We start from the raw sequence: 24,916 nt of genomic DNA, 5'->3' as shown, positions 1-24,916 counted from the left end.
TAGGGTGAAGCCTTCCATGCCAGGTTGCAGCTTGGAAGGATATTTTAATTTTTATAGCCAAGTTATAAACCCCTGAAAAATGGGTCTTCTAATGGAAGTGCTGACACAACATTAACTAGAGCAGCATGAACTGCACCACAGTAATTTATTTACATGTTGCTTTTCAATTACTTTTGTTGCTATTGTTATCATTTTTATAGCAAGTATTATTTTCCAACAAGTTTCTGATTTGCAATTTTATACTGCAATCTTTACAGTTGACTGGGGTCTTCTTACAAATTAATTACACTGTTCATGGAAATTGCTTAGGACTAGAAAACTGACAATTTATTATTGTTACAAGAGGGAAATCTTAATGTTTTCACTACAGTGTGGGGCCAGTCCTATAGTTGTTGGCTAGATCAGTGGTAAGTAATAATGTGATATTGGTTCTTCTAAATCAATAGCAGACACTTGTTTACAAGTTAAAAAAAGATTGTAGATCTGATTCTCTTCTCACATCCAGCAGGATTACATTGATTTCAGTGAATTTACTGATTTCTCCTGGTATGAGAGAAGAAGCAGGCCTTGCATCTTTGCAAATGGAGGCAATTAATATTTTAAACTAGAAACAGGCCTGAACCCAAGGCTCAATCCCAAATCCAACCATATTAAAAGTGTGGGAAGCTTGGATCCAGCTTTATTTAGTTTTGTTTGAATCACAAGGTAAAAAGCAAAGAATACTTTTGAAGTAAGCAATTCAGCTATTTGCAGCCAAATATTGAAATGGAGCAGAAGAAACTCAGAGCCCAGCATACTTAGTCCTGCCACGAGGGCAGGGGACTGGACTAGATGACCTCTCGAGGTCCCTTCCAGTTCTATGATTCTATGAGCCATTCCTCTGATTTTATAGTGATTAATACATGTAGGAGTTACCAGTACAGAAATCATTCCCCTTGTTCCAAGGCAGCGTGACCTACTAGCTAAAGCAGTAGACTAGTCTCCAATAGACCTGAGTTCTATTCTTGGCTCTGCCACTTACCAGGTATATGACCTTGGGTAAGGAACTTCAGCACTCCATGTCTCTGTTTTGCCATTTGTAAATATGGGAATAACGACAGTAACCTCCTTTGTAAGGTGCTTTGAGATCTACTGAGGAAAATTACTATATAAGAGCTGGTATTATTCATGATTTTGATTTTAGCCATAAAAAAATTGAAAGCTGAAAGGGAAATCGGTCTGTTCAAGATGGTGTACCTTTCCCTTTTCCCACATCAGTTATGCAAAGGTTAAAATATCCCAGTTTACGTCAGTTGGAATACTGAAGAAATATTGACTTTTCCTTTCCCTTCTTCCCAAACACACCTTGACTGAGTTTTAAGTTTGCTAAGGAAGATAATACATGCTCTCAGTTCAATTTTGAGATCTTCCATTTCTTACCCGAGTCATATTCTTCTTATTTGTATTATGATAGCGCTCAGAAGACCCAGTCTGATCAGGACCTCACGGTGCTAGGTGCTATATAAACAGATAGGCCATGTCTACACTTAAAATATAGGTTGACATAGTTACAGTGCTCAGGGGCTTGAAAAATCCATCCCCCCAAGTGCTGCAACTATGCCAGTGTAACCTCCAGTGTAGACATAGGTAGGCAGATGGAAAAATGATTCCATCCACCTAGCTACTGTCACTCAGGCAGACGGAGTTTCTACAGCAACAGAAAGCCCCGTTCCATCACCATATAGTTTGCATCTACAGTACAGGGTTACAGCAGCATAGCTATGGTGCCGAGGCTATGCCACGGTAGCACCCATAACGTAGAAATGTCATAGCAAGACAATCCCTGCCTGAAAGAGTTTGCAGTCTAGTCAAAAATCCTCTCAAGCACAACCCAGCTATTGCAAGTGTGCTACTGGATGAACAGAACAACCACAGCAAAAGTCATGTTGGCACATAGAAGAGGGATGTCAGAGTAGAGTGATGACAGTCCACAGTTTATCCATATAAAGGGGAAGCATATTACATGTGTAAATGGCTCTAATATCAGGCAGAGCCTGGGAATGGGTGTTAACAGTTTTGTATGGTTATATCACTCTAGCGAGGGTAGAAAACAAGCATTCTCCCTTCTATGATCTTATTTTCATTTCTCCTTAAAACAGAAATGGACATTTCTAATCCTTGTTCAACAGGAAAGAACATTGAGCACAACTTTAATAGTAAGCTTTATGGATCTTTGGCTGCTTCTGGACCCCCATAATAGGGTGTGCTCCGTCCCCATCTTCTGATCCCCCAGAAACCTCTCAGACTTTGTGTGAACATATGTACATTCCTATCACCAATACCAATACAATCTCATGCAGAAAATTATTTAGTTTTTCTGCCCCTCTAGTCCTCTCCCCTAGGGCTAGGGAAAACTCCAGCTAGTCCAGGTCCTGCCTCCTCATTTCCTTCCTGTCTCTTGTTTTATATCCCTCAGCTGATGGCTAATTTGTTCATCAGCCCTCCCAGCCTGATCAGCTAATTAGATTCCTAGCCCCAATCAGCCTTCTCCAGGTGTACTAACAGATACCTAAGCAATCAGAGGAAATCATCTGCTAGCTTCCAGCCTTCTGTCACACACCTCCCCTCCCACCTCCCCCGTGATGAATGCCGAGGTTCCCTTTTCCTCATGTCCTCCTGTGACACTGCATCCCATATTCTTCAAAGAGATAGTATTATGATATGATTATGGCATAACTATGATGTATTTGATACAAGATAAGTCATGTGAGATATCATTGAAAAGGTTATGATTTGCTGAATATGATCATCTTGCTTGTATGCATGTATCATTTTTGTGTCTGAAGTTAGGAATATTGACTATATATCTGTATTAGAAATGTGTTTACACCTGGGGAATGCCCAGTAGGCAGAATGCAATCAGTCTAGATGGCTGGCTGGGAAGGGCTATTAGAGAAAGCAATAGGCCTTAGAAAAAGTTTATCTCCCATTGGGGAGAGTTCCTGAGGATGATACAAACAGCCTCTGAGTCATGGCTGCTAGAATACTACAGGGTCATGTGACCAGATCATCTGGTACTGGACTCCATCTTGGAAAACTAGTGTTTTTCCATTGAAAGGCCTGGGAACCAAGCTTGGAAACAAAGGGTTCCCACCATATGCAAAAGCTATTTAAGGCAGGGAATGACATCATTGTGGTTCCTCACTGACTCCCTGCCCAAAGGACACTCTTGGAAACACTTGCGGAACAAGGACTGAACTGGTGGGAAGTTCTGGACCCAGGTTAAAGGGATTTATAGCCTGTGAAAGGAACACTTGAGGTTTTTAAGCTGCAAGCAAGTGCAGTTTGCTGCTTAAGAGCCTGCAGCCTGTTTAAATCATCATTTAGGGTGAGAATTTGTTACTCATATCCCATCTCTTTAGTATATTAAGTTTAGTTTGCATGTTTTGTTTATTTGCTAGGTAATTTTCTTTGGTTTGTTTGCTATCCCTTATAATCACTTAAAATCTATCTTTTGTAGTTAATGAATTTATTTTTGCTTTGTCTAAAACCAATGTGTGTGTGTGTGTGTGTGTGTGTGTGTGTGTGTGTAGTCATAACTTGGGGCAGAAAGCTGTGTATATTCCTCTCCACATTGGGGGAGGGGGGAAAATTTCATGAGCTTACACTGTACAGTTCCCTGTGCAGTGGAAGATGGTATAATTTTGGGTTTACCCTCCAGAAGTGGGTGTGCACTTAAGTAACTGGGCAGTTCCTTAGCTGAAGCCTTCCCATGCACAGCTGATCTCAGCATCTGTATGTAGCTGCAGCTGGGTCTGTCCCTACCTGTATGTGTGCTGGAAGGGGTTTAAGGGCCTGTCACAGCAGTAAAATGTAAAGGGAGCCCAGGCTGGTGAGTCAGGTGGGCTCAGTGGTACCCCAGGGGGAACCCGTCACACCTCCCTTGCTTAGAGGAAGCACCATGTACCTTTTCTCCATACTTGCCCGCAGGGTGGTTATCCCGCCTCCACCCCAGAAGTCAGATTGTGGGTGGGGATATTCCCATAATCCTCATCGCACCAGGGGCAATTTGAGGATCTAATCTCCTTCCCCTCCTCCTGTTTATTTTGAGGCAGGGCACGTCTTATCCGTTCATCATCTTTTCTCTATGGTCTCTCGTTCTCCTAGTCCTACAAATGTATCTTGGGGTACCTCCTCCTGAGGCCCTGATAGCAAACATTCTGTGGACAACCCATCCCCCTCCAAAACTTTTGGGCTTCCTTTCCCTCCAAATGTCTGCTTGGCCAGTTTGGACTCTCCTCCATTTTCTCCGTGGGAACGTTCATTTCACTTTTTCACTCCCGCCTTGTATCCTGCTGGCTAGGGTTTTGCTGTTTCCTGACTTCGAACCCATTCTCAGTCTTCCTTGGCACCTTAGTTCCCTTCTGCAATAGATCCTGATTGCCTACTTTCTTCCTAAAAGGGAAAGGACTCCAATCTGTCCATAACACCACTGGATGGGGCAACCCATCCACAACCACCACCTGTTTCCATCTGAACTTTTTATGGACCTCCAGAGGTATTTTGGCCATTGGGGGGGGTGTCTTATTTCCCCATAGATGCACTCCAGACTCATCGTTTTCTCTGGCAGTATCCAATATGGCTTTACCACGTCTTTCCTAACCAACAAATACCCTGATGAAATGTCCATTAGGCTGCTCTCCCATTTCCTCCCCACCTTAGAATCATAGAATATCAGGGTTGGAAGGGACCTCAGGAGGTTATCTAATCCAACCCCCTGCTTAAAGCAGTACCAATCCTCAACTAAATCATCCCAGCCAGGGCTTTGTCAAGCCGGGCCTTAAAAACCTCTAAGGAAGGAGATTCCATCATCTCCCTAAGTAACCCATTCCAGTGCTTCACCACCCTCCTAGTAAAAAAGTTTTTCCTAATATCCAACCTGAACCTCCCCCACTGCAACTTGAGACCATTACTCCTTGTTCTGTCATCTGCTACCACTGAGAACAGTCTAGATCCTTCACCAAGATGGTTGGTATTTTCCACTGATAATCCCCAATGTCCCAGTCCAACCACAAAATTCAGCCAGCCCACAGTCCATATAAGGCTGGTAGAAGGTAATTTCACACCTCTCCAAAGGAGCTCCTCTGCTCTCCTCCATTTTTATCTCTGCAGGCTTTACCCTTGCCAATTCTCCAACCTTCTTTCCTAGCTTGGGTCTGTTTAATGGATGCATTCACTTCTGGAGAAAATCTGCTTCCTCATACTACTCTGTGAGTTTGACTACCAACTCCAGAGTTGTGGGTTGTTGCCTCCTACCTCAAACATGGGTGTTAGTGAGGCCTGGTAGAAATTGCTCCAGAATTCTGGGGTCCATAATTTCATCCACATGAATTTCATCCACATGCATATCTGGCTTTGACCAACAGGTACCTAATCTATTAATCTTTCAGGTGAATGCCCTGGGCCATACACCTCCAACCCGTCTAGCAGCCTGAAACTTCTGCCAGTACTTCTCCATAGACAGGCCCATTCAGTCTAATATGGCCATTTTAACAACACCACAGTCTCTGGCCTGTTCATCACTCAAGGCCATGTAGGCCACTGGAGCCTCCCCTGCCTAATAGATGCTAACTGGAGAGCCCACTTTCCTCTGTCCCAGCTGCCTCCAACTGCTATCCTTTCAAATGTCATTGGAAATGCATCTGGGTCACCCACAGGCCCCATTTTATACAATCCAACCCTGTCTGTCCAATAGCTGTTCTCTGTACCAGGACACACAAGTTTCTGAAGCAACTGTTGCTGCATTTGCACTTGTTCCCTGACAAATTCCTGCAGGCTCTTCTGTTGCTCTCCCTGCCATGCCAGCAGAGATTGCTGGAAGGGCTCCATAGTCTGTTGCAGCTCTTTCTGTTCAGAGACTCATAGACTTTCAGGTCAGAAGGCACCATCATGATAATCTAGTCTGACCTCCTGCACATTGCAGGCCACAGAACCTCATCCACCCACTCCTGTAATAGACCCTTAACCTCTGGATGAGTTACTGAAGTCCTCAAATCATGGTTTAAAGACTTCAAGTTACAGTGAATCCATCATTTACACTAGTTTAAACCTGCATGTGACCCAGACCCCATGCTGCAGAGGAAGGTGAAAAAAACACATGGTCCCTGCCAATCTGACCCAGGGGAAAATTCCTACCAGACCCCAAACATGACAGTCAGTTGGACGATAAGCATTTTGGCAAGACCCAACAGCTGGACACCAGGAAAAAAAATTCTCTGTAGTAACTCAGAGCCCTCCCCATCTAGTGTCCTATCACTGGCCATTGACAATATCTACTATTAGCAATCACAGACCAGCTATTGTAGGCAGTCTTATAATACCATCCCCTCCATAAACCTGTCAAGCTCAGTCTTGATGCCAGTTAGGTTTTTTGCCCCCACTGCTCCCCTTTGAACACTGTTCCTGAACTTCACTCCCCTGATGGTTAGAAACTTGCATCTAATTTCATGCCTAAACTTATTGATGGTCAGTTTATATCCATTTGTTCTTGTGTCCCCATTGGCCCATAAGTTAAATAACTCCTCTCCCTCCCTTGTATTGAACCCTTTCATGTATTTATAGAGAGCAATTGTTTGGTTAGGCTAAAGAAGCCAAGTCTCCTCTCATAAGGTAGGTTTTCCATTCTTCTGATTATCCTTCTCTGCACCTGTTCCAATTTGAATTCAGCTTATTTAAGCATGGGAGACCAGAATTCTGCACAGTATTCCAGATGAGGTCTCACCAAAGCCTTGTATAATGGTATTAACACTTCCCTATCTCTACTGGAAATTCCTCACTTGATGTATCCTAGGATTGCATTCGCCTTTTTCACAGCTGCATCACATTGGTGGCCCATAGTCATACTGTGATCAACCAATACAGCCAGCTCTTTCTCCTCCTCTGTCACTTCCACCTGATAAGTCCCCAGCTTATAGCAAAAATTATTAGCCCCTAAGTGCATGACCTTGCTGTGACAGGTTGGATCACAGAAACCCCCTTGGGACTGCCAACTGATGTGCCAAGACTACTTCTGCCTCTGCTTTCCTGCCCTGGCAGCTTGGGACTTCAGTGCCCTGCCTGGTTTGAGCCAGACCCACTACCCTGCTGCAAACCCAGACCCAGGTCTGAACCACGTCCCCTAATAGCTGTAGGCTTAATTGAAAGCAGCTTAAGAAGTGTTCCTGTCTCTAACACTCAGATGCTCAACTTCCAATGGGGTCCAAATGCCAAATAAATCTGTTTTACCCTGTATAAAGCTTATGCAGGGTAAACTCATAAATTGTTTGCCCTCTATAAGACTGATAGAGAGATATGCACAGCTGTTTGCCCCCCACCCCCCAGGTATTAATACATACTCTGGGTTAATTAATAAGTAAAAAGTGATTTTATTAAATACAGAAAGTAGGATTTAAGTGGTTCCAAGTAGTAATAGACAGAACAAAGTGAATTACCAAGCAAAATAAAATAAAACCCACAAGCCTATGCCAAATACAGTAAGAAAACTGAATACAGATAAAAATCTCACCCTCAGAGATGTTTCAATAAGCTTCTATCACAGACAGGACGCCTTCCTATTCTGGGCACAATCCTTTTCCCTGGTACAGCCCTTGTTCCAGCTCAGGCGGTAGTTAGGGGATTTCTCATGATTGCAGCCCCTTTGTTCTGTTCCACCCACTTATATATCTTTTGTATAAGGCAGGAATCTTTTTTCCCTCTTTGGGTTCCCACCCCTCCTTCTAAATGGAAAAACACCAGGTTAAAGATGGATTCCAGTTCAGGTGACATGATCACATGTCACTGTAAGAATTCATTACCCACTTGCCAGCACACAGGTATACAGGAAGACTTACAAGTAAAATAGACCCATCTACAGACAATTGTCCTGGTTAATGGAAGCCATCAAGATTCCAAGCCACCATTAATGGCCCACACTTTGCATAATTACAATAGGTCCTCAGAGTTATATTTCATATTTCTAGTTTCAGATAGAAGAATGATACATTCATACAAATAGGATGAACACATGCAGTAGATTATAAGCTTTGTCAAGAGACCTTTTGCACGAAGCATATTCCAATTACATTATATTCACATCATTAGCATATTTTCATAAAATCATATAGAGTGCAACATCACACTTGCACTTTGCACTATTACATTTCATCCCAATTCTATTACTCCAGCTTTCTAGGTCATCCAGATCTTCTTGTATGATATTACAGTCTTCCTCTATACTGGCAATACCTCCCAATTTTGTGTCATCTGCAAATTATATTGGCACACTCCCATTTTTTGTGCTTAGGTCACTAATCAAAATGTTAAATAGGATTAGTCCCAAGACCAATCCCTGAGGAACTCCACTAGTGACCTCCCTCCAGCCTGACAGTTCACCTTTCAGTATGACCCATTGTAGTCTGCCCTTTAACCAGTTACTTATCCACCTTTCAATTCTCATATTAATCCTCATCTTCTCCAATTTAACTAATAATTTCCCATGTGGAACTGTATCAAATGCCTTACTGAAATCTAGGCCAATTAGATCTACTGTATTTTCTTTATCTAAAAACAGTTGACAAGAAGTGGTGAATATCAACAGAGTGAAAATTACTTTTTGTAGTGCTAACGAGGCCAATTCAATCAAGTAATTTTCACTCTGTTGATATTCACCCCTTCTTGTCAACTGTTGGAAATGGGCCACATCCACCCTAATTGAATTGGCTTTGTTAGCACTGACTCCCCACTTGGTAAGGCAACGCCCATCTTTTCATGTGATGTGTATTTATACCTGCCTACTGTATTTTTCCACTCCGTATATCTGATGAAGTGAGTTATAGCTCAAGAAAGCTTATGCCCAAATAAATATGTTAGCCTCTAAGGTGACACAAGGACTCCTCATTGTTTTTACTACTCGGTCAGGTGATCCTGTCACCTGGTACTAAACAGTATCTTGGACTTCCAGTAATTTTCCACTAACAGGAAGGGGAGGTCAAGTTTGGGAACCAAAAGGCTTCTCACCTTAGGTAAATTCTATTTAAGGCTGGGAAGGAAGGCATTCCAGGCTCTCCATTTTTGCTTGCCTGCCTGCCTGCCTGCCTGCTCAAGAAGAGGGACAGATAAAAACAACTGAAGGGAAGGCAAAGGGGCGGAGAGTCCAGACTGAGGCAAGGGTCCAGTTTGTAAAGAGAAATAACTGGAACTCTAAGCTATAGAAACTCTGCAACCTGCCTAAAATAAAATTTAGTGTAAGAAAATACATTTTGTAACCTTAGCTCCCATATTTTGTTTTATTTGCTCCGTAATCTGCTTTGTTCTGTTTGCTATCACTTAAAATTTGCCTTTTATAGTTAATAAAAACTTGTTTTTGTTTATTATTAAACCCAGTATGTGCAATTTCTAATGCGGGGTGGTGTGGGCAAGAAGCTATGCATATCTCTTCACATTGAAGGAGAGGGCAAATCCGTATGAGCTTTCACTGTATAAATCCCTGTACAGTGCAAGACAATATACCTTTGGTCTGCACTCCAAGGGAGATAGATACTTGAGTGCTGGGGCAAGTCCCTTAAGCTGAGTCTTCCCAGAGCTGATCTCAGTGTCTGTGTCTTTCTGCTGGGTGTGGCCCTGCCTGTGTGTGTGCTAGAGGAGGCTTAAGAGCCTGGATCAGCAAGAGAGGGTAAAGGGGGGCCCAGCCTGGCAAAACAGTTGGGCTCGGTGTTATCCCAGTACACTAAGTGGCACCTTAAAGGGGGGCAACATGTCACATTGTGCTTTCAATTTAATGTGCCAGTTCCTTTAATATTCTTGGAAGGAGATTATCCAGGCCCCCCAATGTAGTCCCATTAAGCTGTTTGAGTTTGACTTCCACCTCAGATGTAGTAATTTCTACTTCCATATCCTCATTTCCATGAGCCACTGTGCAATTACCCTTAAGCTCCTCATTGCCTTTATTAAAACTGTTGCTCCATCAACCACTGTAGGGTCTGCTCCATCACCCAGATGCCAAATCCTGGCAGCAGCTTCTAGTATCTGTCTCAATCATAACTGGGGAAGTCAATCCCTGACAAGCCCTTAGGTGTACGGGGTGTGCTTTGTTCCCATCCTCTGATGCCCAGAAACCTCTCAGATTCTCTAGTAAGTGGCAACTGGGTGTGAATTTATTTACATTCCTGTCACCAGCGCCCATACAGTCTCACGCAGAAAAGTATTTACAGTGTTTCTCTACTTTTAGCCCTTTCTAACAGGACCAGGGATGAACAAAAGTCTCCCTTCCTTGAGATCTCAGCACATACTGGGACCAGCTAGCCCAGGTCCTCCTTATGTCTTCTTTTATATCCCTTTTATGGCTAATTGGTTCATCAGCCCACCCTGCTTGATCAGATAATTTGGTACATATTCCCAATCAGCCTTCTCCATGGGAACTGATTGGTGCCTAAGTGATCAGAGTGCTGGGTTACCTGTTAGTTTCCAGCCCTCTCTCTCAACCTCCATAAATGAGCAGAAGGCTTATGTTTTGGTCCATTGTCTGCTTTATTAGTTTGAAGAGTTGTTGCACCTATTGAGACTTTGGAGCATGGGAGGGCTTGTGCTTGCCCGCATCAGATGGCTCCTCCCACACCCTAATGGGAGGAGCTACTGGATCAGGGTCTCAAATGAGTTGGGGGGACTTGAAGAGTTGTGGTAGTTGAGTTGGTCCCAGGATATTAGAGAGAGAAAGTGGTTGAGGTAATATCTTTTATTGGAGCTGCTTCTGTTGGGCAGAGAGTCAAGCTCTTGAGTTTACACAGAGCTCTTGCCCTGGTCTGCCCTGTATAAACTCAAGAGCTCTGTGTAAACTCAAAAGCGTGACTCTCTCCCCAACAGAAGCAGCTCCAATAAAAGATATTACCTCAACCACCGTCTCTCTCTTATCACTTTGAAGTCCAACCTACTGCTTGTCATTGTGTTCCTACACTCTATACTTTCATTTGACAACCTAGGTGCTCTGCAGAGGCTTCTCAGAGAGCTTTTAGAATAGGAGGACCCTCTGTCACTGGCAGCCAGAATTGTTTTAGATCCAGATCCAACATCCACTGGAATCCATAGGAATCTTTCCATTGACTTCCAGGGGCTTTGGATCAGGTCCTTACACTTCTAAGTTACCCAACCCTGGTATTGCAGAAGATGCTACTAAGTCTTATTGAAAAATGTAGTAGATCACTCTATTTATTTAGAGTGAGTACCAAAACTTGGATTTTTGGATTTTAAAAAATTGCATTCTACATGATAGAGGCTTGATATATTTCATCTTTCAGCAAGTCCTATTCTAGGATCTGACTATTAGTGTTTGGACAAAATTTTGCCTTTTTGATATTCAGCAACACTGGCATAGTCTTAAAAAGAAGTCAGGAGACTAGAGATGGAGAAAAGCTAGAACAGCAGGAGGGATAAAAACATATTGTATCTCAATTATATTGCATACTCTCTCTCTAATGGATTCTCCTCCTTTATTCACACGTAGTAAACCAACTAACATGAAGCCTTAATAGAGATAGCTCAGCCACACAACCTGACAGGTGTTTTATAGTACATTTGTTAGCCAGACTGTTCTTCTGGGGATTATCACCCAGAATTGCTTGAGCTAGACATTCATTATTAGTAAATAATCCTTTTCAACAATGGTTTCATTTCTTACAATACCGCAACTACTTTTACTGCCCGAATGATTTTTGGTGCCTACAGAACACTCTCTCTCTACAACCTTCTCCAAGGAGGACATGGTTTGAAAGACTTAACAGACTCTCCAGTACATCCATCCCTCCCTGAGTGAATCAAAGCTCCTGCAGCTTAATCCTTTTTATAAAACCTATGACGATCCAGTTAGGAAACAGGAGAAATACAAGGTGATGGCCAGTTGTACAGCTCAAATACTGAATTGCGTATGTTAAATACCCACAGCAATACTTGCACATAGAGCTGGTCAGAAAATTTCAAAACTTTTCAGATTTCTTTAAGAAATTGAAGGAAATTTTCTGATCAGTGTTTTTCCTGTTTTTCAATCATGTCGCTCATCAGAAAAGTTCTGTTTCAATGAGTATAGAAAGGCTTGCATGAATTTGCTTTCAGATATTTTCCCTCCCTTTATATAATGAGCTCTACTTGCAACAAATTTAGGTCCATATTCTAGCACCTTCATTCACATTGAATATTATGTTAGGCTCAGGACCTCAAAGGTACCAGGTGCCTAATTCCCACTGAAATCATAGAATCGTAGGACTGGAAGGGACCTTGAGAGGTCTTCTAGTCCAGTCCCCTGCACTCATGGAAGGACTAAATATTGTGTAGACCATCCCTGACACGTGTTGGTCTAACATGCTTTTAAAAATCTCCAATGATGGAGATTCCACAACCTCCCTAGCCAATTTATTCCAGTGCTTAACCACCCTGACAATTAGGACGTTTTTCTTAATATCCAACCTAAACTGTTCTTGCTGCAATTTAAGCCCATTGCTTCTTGTCCTATCTTCAGAGGCTAAGCAGATCATTTTTTCTCCCTCCTCCTTGTAACAAACTTTTCCGTAATTGAAAACCGTTATGTCCCCTCTCAGTCTTCTCTTCTCCAGACTAAACAAACCCAGTTTTTTCAATCTTCCCTCATAAGTCATGTTTTCTAGACCTTTTATCATTTTTGTTGCTCTTCTCTGGACTGTCTGTAATTTGTCCACATCTTTCCTGAAATGTGGTGCCCAGAACTGAACACAATACCCTAGTTGGGGTCTAATCAGCACGGAGTAGAGCAGAAGAATTACTTCTCATGTCTTTCTTACGACACTCCTGCTAATAAATTCCAGAATGATGTTTGCTATTTTGCAATAGTGTTACAATGTGGTCTCAGATTTAGCTTGTGATCCACTATGACTCCCAGATCCCTTTCTACAGTACTCCTTCCTAAGCAGTCATTTCCAATTCCTTCATAAGAGTAGTACTTTGCATTTGTCCTTATTGAATTTAATCCTATTTACTTCAGACCATTTCTCCAGTTCTTCCAGATAATTTTGAATTTTAATCCTATCCTCCGAAGCACTTGCAACACCTCCCAGCTTGGTATCGTTGACAAACTTTATAAGTGTACTCTCTATGCCATTATCTAACTCATTGATAAAGATATTGAACAGAACCAGATGCAGAACTGATCTGTGGGACACCACTTGATATGCCCTTCCAGCTTGATTATGAGCCACTGATAACTACTCTCTGAGACCAGTTTTCCAACCATTGATGCACCCACCTTAAGTAGCTCCATCTAGGTTATATTTCTCTACTTTGTTTATGAGAAGGTCATGTGAGGCAGTATCAAAAGCCTTACTAAAATCAAGATATACCACGTTTATCGCTTCCCCCCATGCACAAGGCTTGTTACCCTATCAAAGAAAGCTATTAAGTTGTTTGATACGATTTGTTCTTGACAAACCAATTCTGACTGTTCCTTATCACAATTTCTGTACCCAGAAAGATAATAAGCTGACTGGTCGGTAATTCCCTGAATTGTCCTTATTCTCCTTTTTATAGATGGACAAATATAGTGCCATTTTCCAGTCCTCTGGAATGTCACCCACCTTCCATGACTTTTCAGAGGTAATTGCTAATGGCTCAGATATTTCCTCAGTCAGCTCCTTGAGTATTCTAGGATGTATTTCATCAGCCAATGGTGACTTGAAGACATCTAACTTGTCTAAGTAATTTTTAACTTGTTCTTTCCCTATTTTAGTCTCTCACCTCATTTTCATTGGCATTCACTATGTTAGATGTCCAATTGCTACCAACCTTTTTGGTGAAAAACAAACAAAAAATCCACTTAGCACATCTGTCATTTTCACATTTTCTCTTATTGTTCCTCCCTCCCCCATTGAGTAACAGGCCTACCCTGTCCTTGGTCTTCCTCTAGCTTCTAATGTAGTTGTAGAATGTTTTATTTGTGGGTTAAGCTCCGAGGATCTGAGCATTAACTTCATGATTTGTCCCAAGGAAATAAAGAGGTATTTGATGTGCATAAGGGTATCAGAAGCCAGCCCTGTTTGATAAAGCCTTGGGCAAAAATGTGTTCAGACAAACCATTCATTAAACAACTGCAAATATCTAACAAATTAATAGAAATTGCTATCTCTTCCTGGACAGTTCACTAACAGGCTGAATTTGACATATTATTTGTTACAAATAGCTCACACCACTCTACATATAATGTGTCCAGCTGTATGCCCATTGTGGATTAGTGTACAGATTTCCAGTCCCATTTTTCCCCTACACCATCCAGTTTGTTTCATGCTATTTGTACAGTATGCACAAAATTGCTCAGCTTGTGGTCTATAGACAGCAATTAACACCACTTAACAGCTGTTAAATAGGGTAATCGCCTGTTGTTATCCTCATGTAGCTTAATTCAAATGCTAATTGCTCTCAATGCACTGCTCATAAACCCACCAAAAAGCCAGGTATGATCTGCTGGAGATGGTCTGTTGTGAAAAAAGGCTGCAATTTCCTCTTGGTATAACAGTTCGATTGAGTGCCAAAATACTTCCACATTGGAGAGGCATGGAGGATTAGAGACAGGTTGGAGAGGAATTCACTATTATTGTTCCCTCATAGTTCATCAAATATGGGGTGGATCGGAAGGAAGCTGCAAGCACAAGTGAAAAAACGGACTGAGATTGAAGACAGAATGCAAGATGCCTGCTCCATCACAATCAAGGGTAGTGACAAATTATGCTGCATTGAAATGCAGCATCCTGTATGTATACAGTTCCTGGGTAGATAGCAAATGTTTGTACATTATTTTTTTCTGACTGCTATTCTGAATCCATTTTTAATGCTGATGAAACAGCAGTCATTTTCTGAATCAAACCAACTTTTAAAAACAGAAGACTCTAGCAAGGGAGCAATCAAGCAGAATTAATGTAATTAATTATTGAATTAAAAGAATGAAGCCATATGAATTTTTCAAGTTATTTTAAATAAAATGTATTTATGTACTCTTTTAGAGTGTTCTTGAGGCAGCAGTATGAGAAATGTCATCGGAGTATATTTCAGATGCAGGCAGATCATTTCCTTGGCCCATGGCTAGGCATACAAATGGAATATTATATTACCTTAAGTAATTAGGGATGAATTTATTAAAGGGGGAAATGTATATCCTAATAAGGAGGATAACAAAACATTGGTAAAGTACAGGTAGGAGCTAGTGAGGAACAGTCAAAACATAAAATAGTCTAATTTAAATATAACAGATGAGGGCAAACAACTGAATATTGACAAGATATACAAGTGCTTATATACAAATGCTGGAAGTGTAAATATTAAGATGGGCTAACCTGAGTGCCTGGCATTAAATGAGGATATTGATAGAATAGGCATTGTGGAAACTTGGTAGAATGAAGATAATGAATGGGACATGATAATACGAGAGTACAAATTATATAGGAATGACAGAATATGTTGTGCTGGTTGGGGAGTGGCACTATATGTAAAGAAAGCATAGAGTCAAATAAAGTAAGAAACTCTTAAATTAATCAGACTGTACCATAGAGTCTGTATGGATATGAATTCCATGCTTGAACAATAAAACTATATCAGTAGAAATATACTACACATCACCTGACCAGGATGGCAACGGTGGTTGTGAAATACTCAGGTTGATTAGAGAGACTACAAAGGCAAAAACATACAATAATAATGGGACATATCAACTGTCCTCATAGTGACTGAGTATGTCACCTCAAGAAGCAAAAGGGAGTTAAAATTTCTAGATACCATAGATGACTGCTTCTTGGAGAAGCTAGTCCTGGAACCCACAAGGGGAGAGGCAGTTCTTGATTTAGTCCTAAGTGGAGCATGGGATCTGGTCCAAGAGGTGAATAGAACTGAACTGCTTGGTAATAGCAACTGTAATATTATTAAATTTAACATCCTTGTATGGGTGTGTGTGTGGCAAATACCAAAGAAGCCCACCACAGTAGCATTTAACTTCAAAAAGAGAAACTACCCAAAATAAGTACCAAATTGTATTCACTCAAGAGTTCTGAAGGACAGCAGAGATGAAAGTACAAAACTACTAACAGTGGTATGTAACCTATTCTTAAATCAGACTCTGTACAAAATGATTGGAGGATAGTAACTGTGATGCTGATTTTTTAAAAAGGCTCCAGAGGTGATCCTGACAATTACAGGTCAATAAACCCAACTTCTGTACCAGGCAAATTGGTTGAAACTATAGTAAAGAAGAGAATTATCAGACACATATGAATACAATATGTTGGAGAAGTGTCAACATGGCTTTTGTAAAGGGAAATCATGCCTCACCAATCTATTAGAATTCTCTGAGGGTGTCAACAAGTATGTGGAAAAGGGTCATCCAGTGGATTTAGTGTACTTGGACTTTCAGAAAGCTTTTGCCAAAAGCTCTTAAGCGAAGTAGGCAGTCATGGGATAAGAGGGAAGGTCCTCTTCTGGGTCAGTAACTGGTTAAAAGATAGGAAACAAAGGTTAGGAATAAATCATCAGTTTTCACAATGAAAAGAAGTAAACAGTGGGGTTTCTCAAGGATCTGTTCTGGGACCTGTGCTATGCAGCATATTCATAAATGATCTGAAAAAGGGGGTGAATAGTGAGATGGCAAAATGTGCAAACGACTATCAGGTAATTGTGGATTAAGTCCAAAGCTGATGCCAAATATTTACAAAGAGATTTCACAAAACTGGATGACTGGGCAACAAAAGGGCAGGTGAATTTCCATGTCGACAAGTGCAAAGTAATACACATAGAAAAAATAATCACAACTACACAAATAAAATCTTGGTGTTTAAATTAGCTGTTACAACTCATGAAAGGGATCTTGGAGTCATAATAGCCAGTTTTCTGAAAATATCTGCTCAATGTGCAGCAGCAGCAGTCAAAAAAGCTAATATAATGTTAGAAAACATTAGGAAAGGGATAGATAATAAAACAGAAAAGATCATAATGCTCCCATATAAATCCCTGATACAGCCACACCTTGTATACTGTGTGCAGTTCTGGTCGCATCATCTCAAAAACATATACACCTCTAATCCAATATAATGTGATCCGATATAACACTAATTCGGATATAACGCGGTGAAGCAGCACTCCAGGGGGGTGGGGCTGTGCACTCCGGTGGATCAAAGCAAGTTTGATATAACGCGGTTTCACCTATAACGCGGTAAGATTTTTTGGCACCCGAGGACAGCGTTATATTGGGGTAGAGGTGTACTAGAATTTGAAAAGGTAAAAGAAGGGCAACAAAAGTGAGTAGGGGTATGGAGCAGCTTCCAAATGTGGAAAGATTAAAATGATTGGCACTGTTCAGCTGAGAAGAGAGATGACTAAGGGGGGGATATGACAGTGGTCTATAATCTTGACTGGTGGAGAATATATATAAGGAAATATTATTTACTCCTTCACATAATATAGGAACTAGGAGTCACCGAATGGGATTAATAGGCAGCAGGCTTAAAAAAAAAAAAAAAAGAACTGCTTCACACAACAGATGGTTAACCAGTGGAACTCCTTGTGAGGGGTGTTGTGAAGGCCAAATATATAACAGCGTTAAAAAATAAATAGATAAGTTCCTGGAGGATAGGTCCATCAATGGCTTTTAGCCAGGATGGGCAGGGATGCAACACCATTCTCTGAGTGTCCCTAGCCTCTGTTTGACAGAAGCTGGGAGAGGACAACAGGGTATGATTGCCTGATCTGTTCATTCTCTCTGAAGAAGCTGGCAATGGTCACTGTGGGAAGACAGGATGTTGGGCTAGATAAACCATTGGTCTGACCCATTATGGTCATTCTTATGTTCTTAACATGAAACTTACAATAAGGGCTAAGATGAGTGGCGGTGGAACACAGTAAGTATTGTTATTCACTACACATTTTTAATTATGGATAAAACACCGGGACTAGGAATCTGGCTATGTTCGCTCAGTTCCTGATTCTGCCTCAGATATCCTGTGTGTGGCCCCTGAGTGACTGCCAACATTGGCAGAAGTGCCCAATGATTTTGTGTTTCTCCATCTTGAGATACCTACTTGTATTAAACATCTAAATCAGGGATCGGCAACCTTTGGCACACGACCCATCAGGGAAATCCACTGGCGGGCCGGGACAGTTTGTTTACCTGCAGCATCCACAGTTTCGGCTGATCGCAGCTCCCACTGGCCGTAGTTCACCGTTCCAGGCAAGTGGGAGCTACGATTGGCCAAACTTGCAGACGCTGCAGATTAAACAAACCATCCTGGCCTGCCAGCAGATTTCCCTGATGGGCTGTGTGCCAAAGGTTGCCGATCCCTGATCTAAATTATCAAAGGTGATGATGATGAGCAGCTCCCACTGAAGTCAATAGGAGCAGCATGAAGTTCTTGAGCAGCTCTGCATGTTAGACCTTTCCACATGTCTCAAGATGGGCATGCAAAATAAAGGTACACAAAAGCAGTGACCACTTCTGAAAATTTGGCTGGAAATCTCTGTGCTGCTCATTTGTAAGGTGATACTTCTGACCTCACATTGAGTGCTGCAGGAGTACATTTGTTAAGTGTTTGTAAGATGCTCAGATAGGGTTTAATCCAAAACCCTTGAAGTCAATAGAAGTCAATGGAAATAGAATAGTCAATAGAAGTCAATGTAGTGATTAGGGTCTTTGGAACTGTTGTCTGCTTAGCCCACAAACAAAACAGGACTTTTATTTAAGAGGATTTGCTTTATTAAACTTTCTTCTTTATGATTTATGAAGGGCACCTGAACTGACTATTTGGACAAGAGGAGGGAAATCAGGAAGCACTTTGGTTTCGAAAGAAAAAATAAATCATTACTTATACTATGTAATATTGGGTTAACGTATATCTGCATAACAATATTTGAATTATGACATAGGCTTGTTGTCTGTTTTATTGTGCTTCCAAGATCCTTCATATATTCTTAGACTACTTAAATCTGTGTTTATGCAATGCTATTAATCTGATATGTGAATACTTGAATGGTGAGAGTGTGTGTGTGTGTGTGTGTGTGTGTGTGTGTGTGTGTAAGATTCACTGGTGTTAATGGTATGTGGGGAGCAATCCCTTTCCCTGTATTGTATATTATAATGTATCTGAAACAGAACATACCTCTTGTTGGTTCAAACTGAATTCAGTTGAAATGTCTGTTTCAGTTCAAATCCATTTAAATCTATTAAAATTTGCTTTGCATTATTACTGTATATGTTGTTTTCTGTTAAAAAAAAATCTATAACAGTTCAGGGAAAATGTATGTATTCCAATACAAATATAGAAGTTCAGCTCAGACAGATACATCTGTACTAAAGTTATTTGTCTAACCACAGTACCTCTGTCTACAATATTGAATTGCATTAGGCCCAGAGGAGGTATTTCAGCATTTCAATCTCTGCAATCAGTGCAAAGTTGATAATGAAACCTGGTAGTATTGAACTTGTGAGAATTGGTTTTGTTTCTGGAGTATATTTCTGAACAATGGCATCTCACATAGGTTCATGCTCTGTGCCGCTTAGGCTGCCTACCAACTACAAAACTAAATGTAAAACTCAGCTATACTCTTCAGAATGTCTTGTCTCTACCTCCACCCCAGCATTCCATCTAACCTACCTCACAGAGTTCTCAACATAAATTCAACAGTGTCTGTGAAGTGCTCAAAGACTATGAAAACGGGGCCCAAACAAATACCTAGATTTGGATGAAATATAACATGGGGGTCCTAAGACATTAATTCCATGCGGTAGCTTTTACTGGAGTGGTGATGTTGTCCTTAGTGGATTGACTAAATTCCTGTGCGAGTAATTATATTTTGCCTACTTAACTGGTTACCATACCTTTCATTTAGTTATAGGCTTCTTTTTCACTTCCCATTCTGGGGCCCCATTTAACACACCTTGGGATCACCTGAGACCTTCTCAGACTTCAAGAGGAGTTTGAAATGGCCTTTAGTCTGTTTTGCATAGTATGAAGAGTAAAGAATTAGTCTTGTCTAAAGAAAGTGATCATGAAATCATAGAGTTCACAATTCTAAGGAAGGGTAGAAGGGAGTACAGCAAAATAGAGAATGGATTTCAGGAAGGCGGATTTTGGTAAGCTCAAAGAGCTGATAGGTAAGGTCCCATGGGAATCAAAACTGAGGGGAAAAACAACTGAGGAGAGTTGGCAGTTTTTCAAAGGGACACTATTAAGGGCCCAAAAGCAAGCTATTCTGCTGAGTATGAAAGATAGGAAATGTGGCAAGAGACCTCCTTGGCTTAACCACGAGATCTTGCATGATCTAAAAAATAAAAAGGAGTCATATAAAAATGGAAACTAGGACAGATTACAAAGGAGGAATATAGGCAAACAACACAGGAATGCAGTGGCAAGATTAGAAAGGCAAAGGCACAAAATGAGCTCAAACTGGCTACAGGAATAAAGGGAAACAAGAAGACTTTTTATCAATACATTAGAAGCAAGAGGAAGACCAAGGACAGGGTAGGCCCACTGCTCAGTGAGGAGGGAGATACAGTAAAAGGAAACTTGGAAATGGCAGAGATGCTTAATGACTTCTTTGTTTCGGTCTTCACTGAGAAGACTGAAGGAATGACTTAGTGAATGCTAATGGGAAGGGGGTAGGTTTAGAAGATAAAATAAAAAAAGAACAAGTTAAAAATCACTTAGAAAAGTTAGATGCCTGCAAGTCACCAGGGCCTGATGAAATGCAGCGTAGAATATTCAAGGAACTAATAGAGGAGGTATCTGAGCCTCTAGCTATTATCTTTGGAAAATCATGGGAGACAGGAGAGATTCCAGAAGACTGGAAAAGGGCGAATATAGTGCTGATCTATAAAAAAGGAAATAAAAACAACCCAGGAAACTACAGACCAGTTAGTTTAACTTCTGTGCCAGGGAAAATAATGAAACAAGTAATTAAGGACATCATCTGCAAACACTTGGAAGGTGGTAAGGTGATAGGGAATAGCCAGCATGGATTTGTAAAGAACAAATCATGTCAAACCAATTTGATAGCTTTCTTTGATAGGATAACGAGTCTTATGGATAAGGGAGAAACAGTGGATGTGGTATACCTAGACTTTAGTAAGGCATTTGAGACGGTCTTGCATGATATTCTTATCGATAAACTAGGCAAATACAACTTAGGGCAAGTCTTCACTACTGGGGGGGTCGATTTAAGATACCCAAATTCAGCTACACGAATAGCGTAGCTGAATTTGACGTATCGGAGCCGACTTACCCCGCTGTGAGGACAGCGGCAAAATCGACCTCCACGGCTCCCCGTCGACGGCGCTTACTCCCACCTCTGCTGGTGGAGTAAGAGTGTCAATTCGGGGATCGATTGTCGTGTCCTGACGAGACGCGATAATTCGATCCCCGAGAGATCGATTTCTACCCGCCGATTCAGGTGGGTAGTGTAGACCTAGCCTTAGATGGGGCTACTGTAAGGTGGGTGCATAACTGGTTGGATAACCGTACTCAGAGAGTAGTTATTAATGGTTCCCAATCCTGCTGGAAAGGTATAACAAGTGGTTCCGCAGGGCTCTGTTTTGGGACCGGCTGTGTTCAATATCTTCATCAATGACTTAGATATTGGCATAGAAAGTACGCTTATTAAGTTTGCAGATGATACCAAACTGGGAGGGATTGCAACTGCTTTGGAGGATAGGGTCATAATTCAAAATGATCTGGACAAATTGGAGAAATGGTCTGAGGTAAACAGGATGAAGTTTAACAAAGACATATGCAAAGTGCTCCACTTAGGAAGGAACAATCAGTTTCACACATATAGAATGGGAAGAGACTGTCTAGGAAGAAGTATGACAGAAAGGGATCTAGGGGTTATAGTGGACCACAAACTAACTATGAGTCAGTGTGATGCTGTTGCCAAAAAAAAAAAAAGCAAACATGATTCTGGGATGCATTAAGAGGTGTGTTGTGAGCAAGACACGAGAAGTCATTCTTCCGCTCTACTCTGTGTTGGTTAGGCCTTAACTGGAGTATTGTGTCCAGTTCTGGGCACCACATTTCAAGAAAGATGTGGAGAAATTGGAGAGGGTCCAGAGAAGAGCAACAAGAATGATTAAAGGTTTTGAGAACATGACCTATGAAGGAAGGCTGAAAGAATTGGGTTTGTTTAGTTTGGAAAAGAGAAGACAGAGGGGACATGATAGCAGTTTTCAGGTATCTAAAAGGGTGTCATAAGGAGGAGGGATAAAACTTGTTCACCTTAGCCTCTAAGGATAGAACAAGAAGCAATGGTCTTAAACTGCAGCAAGGGAGGTTTAGGTTGGACATTAGGAAAAAGTTCCTAACTGTCAGGGTGGTTAAACACTGGAATAAATTGCCTAGGGAGGTTGTGGAATCTCCATCTCTGGAGATATTTAAGAGTAGGTTAGATAAATGTCTATCCAGGATGGTCTAGTCAGTATTTGGTCCTGCCATGAGGACAGGGGACTGGACTCAAGGACCTCTTGAGGTTCCTTCCAGTCCTAGAATCTAAACAATCAAATTTTAACAACAACCTCCCACAGGTTTCAACCTAAAACTGAATTTCTCTTCCCCCCCCCCCCCAAAGGGCAGTTAATATTATCTGATAGTCAAGCAATGGATTTTCCATTACGGGAACCTAATACAAAGCCGACTGAAATCTATGGAAAAATTCCTGTCAAGTTCAACATGATTTGGAGCAGACACCAAAAGAGTCACTAAGACAAAAAGGAAAGGGAATAAAGGAAATTGTTAAAATAAAATTCCCCATAACTTTTTAAGTTTGAAATTTTTTCTGTTTTCCATTCCTTCATTTTATTTGTGCATAATAAATGGTGGTTGTTCGCAAAAGGAATAGGCCACAATTTTACACAATCCCTGGACCTTGCTCTACACAACCGCCTTAATTTATTTCACACAGAGTCACAAAATGCAGGCAGTTGTCATCAATTAGTGTCCACGGGTTATTTTTTTTTATTGTAATTTGTATTACTAGGCCATCTTCCCAAGTACATCAAATTATTTTTCAACCCAAATAGTGCTGACATATAATAAAGAAATGCAATAATAACATGAACTTTCTGGGGGGTTTTCCAGATGAGAAGCAGAAGTCAGAAAGAAACTCAGTGTAAATAATTTTCCTGATAATCACAAGTTTAACAAAACTGGCAAAATGAAAAGTACATATGAGCTCTGGGCAATGTCATGTATATCTTCCAGGAATGAAAACAGGGTGAAAAATAAATGATGGGATAGTAAATCTACAGCCATAATAATGTTGACTTTTTAGGTCCGGAAAGTCTCTCAATTATGAATTATTTATAAACTAATTAAAATAGCATAAATCAAGAGTTTATTATAGATACAAAAGGGATCTGTTGCTGACTGTCCACTAGGCAGGAGAGATTTCAGATGACCTTATATTGCTTGTTTATCAATATTTATTGGGCTGGCTGAGAACAATATTATATTCTATATACATTTAAACAGTGGCATTTCAGCATGTATTAGTTAAAGCAATCTCAACTGTTATTTTCTTGCTAGTAAAGAAAACTAAATTATGATGTTTTATTAATCAAGTTTTTCTGAAAAGTAGGAAAGATACAGATCTAAAAATGAACTGCTAAAATATTTCCTAAAGTTTATACAGTTACCTAAGCGGTAATTTATATAGTGACCCAAATGGTACATTAACCATAAGGTTAACTTGAAACTTCATGCATGAGGATTGTACTTCTAAGCTTTCATGTATTGGGGCTATCTTTTGGCTTGAATTGCAAAATCCTGTTATTGACTAGCATAAGCAAAGTGGAACAATGTTCTGTTTCATACTGTTGGGGATGTAGTCATTTTGTTTTGTCACTCTCCTGTACCGTCCATTTTGGTGCACTGTCTTTGTTTGGTCTGGTGGCCTTTTTGTTGTGTCTAACTTTTGATTGGCTAAGATTTATGTAATCCTGCCCAGCAACTGAGCAAAGGCAGGAAAACTCAAATGTAAAGAGCGGGAAAGGATCACATGACCCTGAGTAATCTGCCTAGTAACAAGACATGATATAAGGGACTTGCGTGGCGTGACAGGTTGCTGTCCACCCAGGAGGTGGGCCGTGTTCCTGTGTTCAGGTCGCATGGTTCATCAAGAGAATATCCGCCACCTACCTGCAATCCATCCAGTGTTGGTTACCTGCTCCAGACATCTGCGGTTCCTGATCCCTCATGGTGTGATCCTTAGAGTTCCCGGACCCTGGTTCCCTTTGCCTGCAAAAGAGACAGAAGTGAGCTGATCCCATCCAGCCTCTGGTCATCTAACTCTAACGTTGAGACTATTTGTTTGTCAGCCCATTTATTCTAGTTGGGACTGGATTTAATGCCTAGGGTTGCCAACCCTCCAGAATTGCCCTGGAGTCTCCAGTAATTAAAAAATATTTTTTCATTAAATATTGTCATGTGATGAAACCTCCAGGAATATGTCTAACCAAAATTGGCAACCCTATAATAATAACCATTGTGTTTGGTAAACCACCAAGCTGTTTTACACCTGTTTCAATCTGTTTCAGATCTGTTCCATACCTGCCTTATATCTGTTTTACCCTCCCTGTTAATAAACCCTATTTTGCTTTACCCTTTAAAAGTGCTTACGTTTTCTTTTAGTGCGGCTATAGGTGATAGACCCTAATTTGGGGAAATCGAGCTTGATTTTGAAAGCAGGGGTCCTTAAACAGCTCTCTTTAATTTTCTTCTGGTAACAATACCACAGAAAATTGTATTGGCATTTCAGCTGCTGATTTGGATTGCTTGTGGTGAATTACTGAGCCACAATGCCCCTACATCTTCCCTTATTCAGGCCTGTGCTTCAGTGGCACTATTGAGCCCTAAAGGATAAGGGC

The sequence above is a fragment of the Trachemys scripta genome, chromosome 1, assembly GCF_013100865.1.
Source record: "Trachemys scripta elegans isolate TJP31775 chromosome 1, CAS_Tse_1.0, whole genome shotgun sequence".
NCBI lineage: Eukaryota > Metazoa > Chordata > Testudines > Emydidae > Trachemys > Trachemys scripta.
This window is presented reverse-complemented; position numbering follows the sequence as displayed.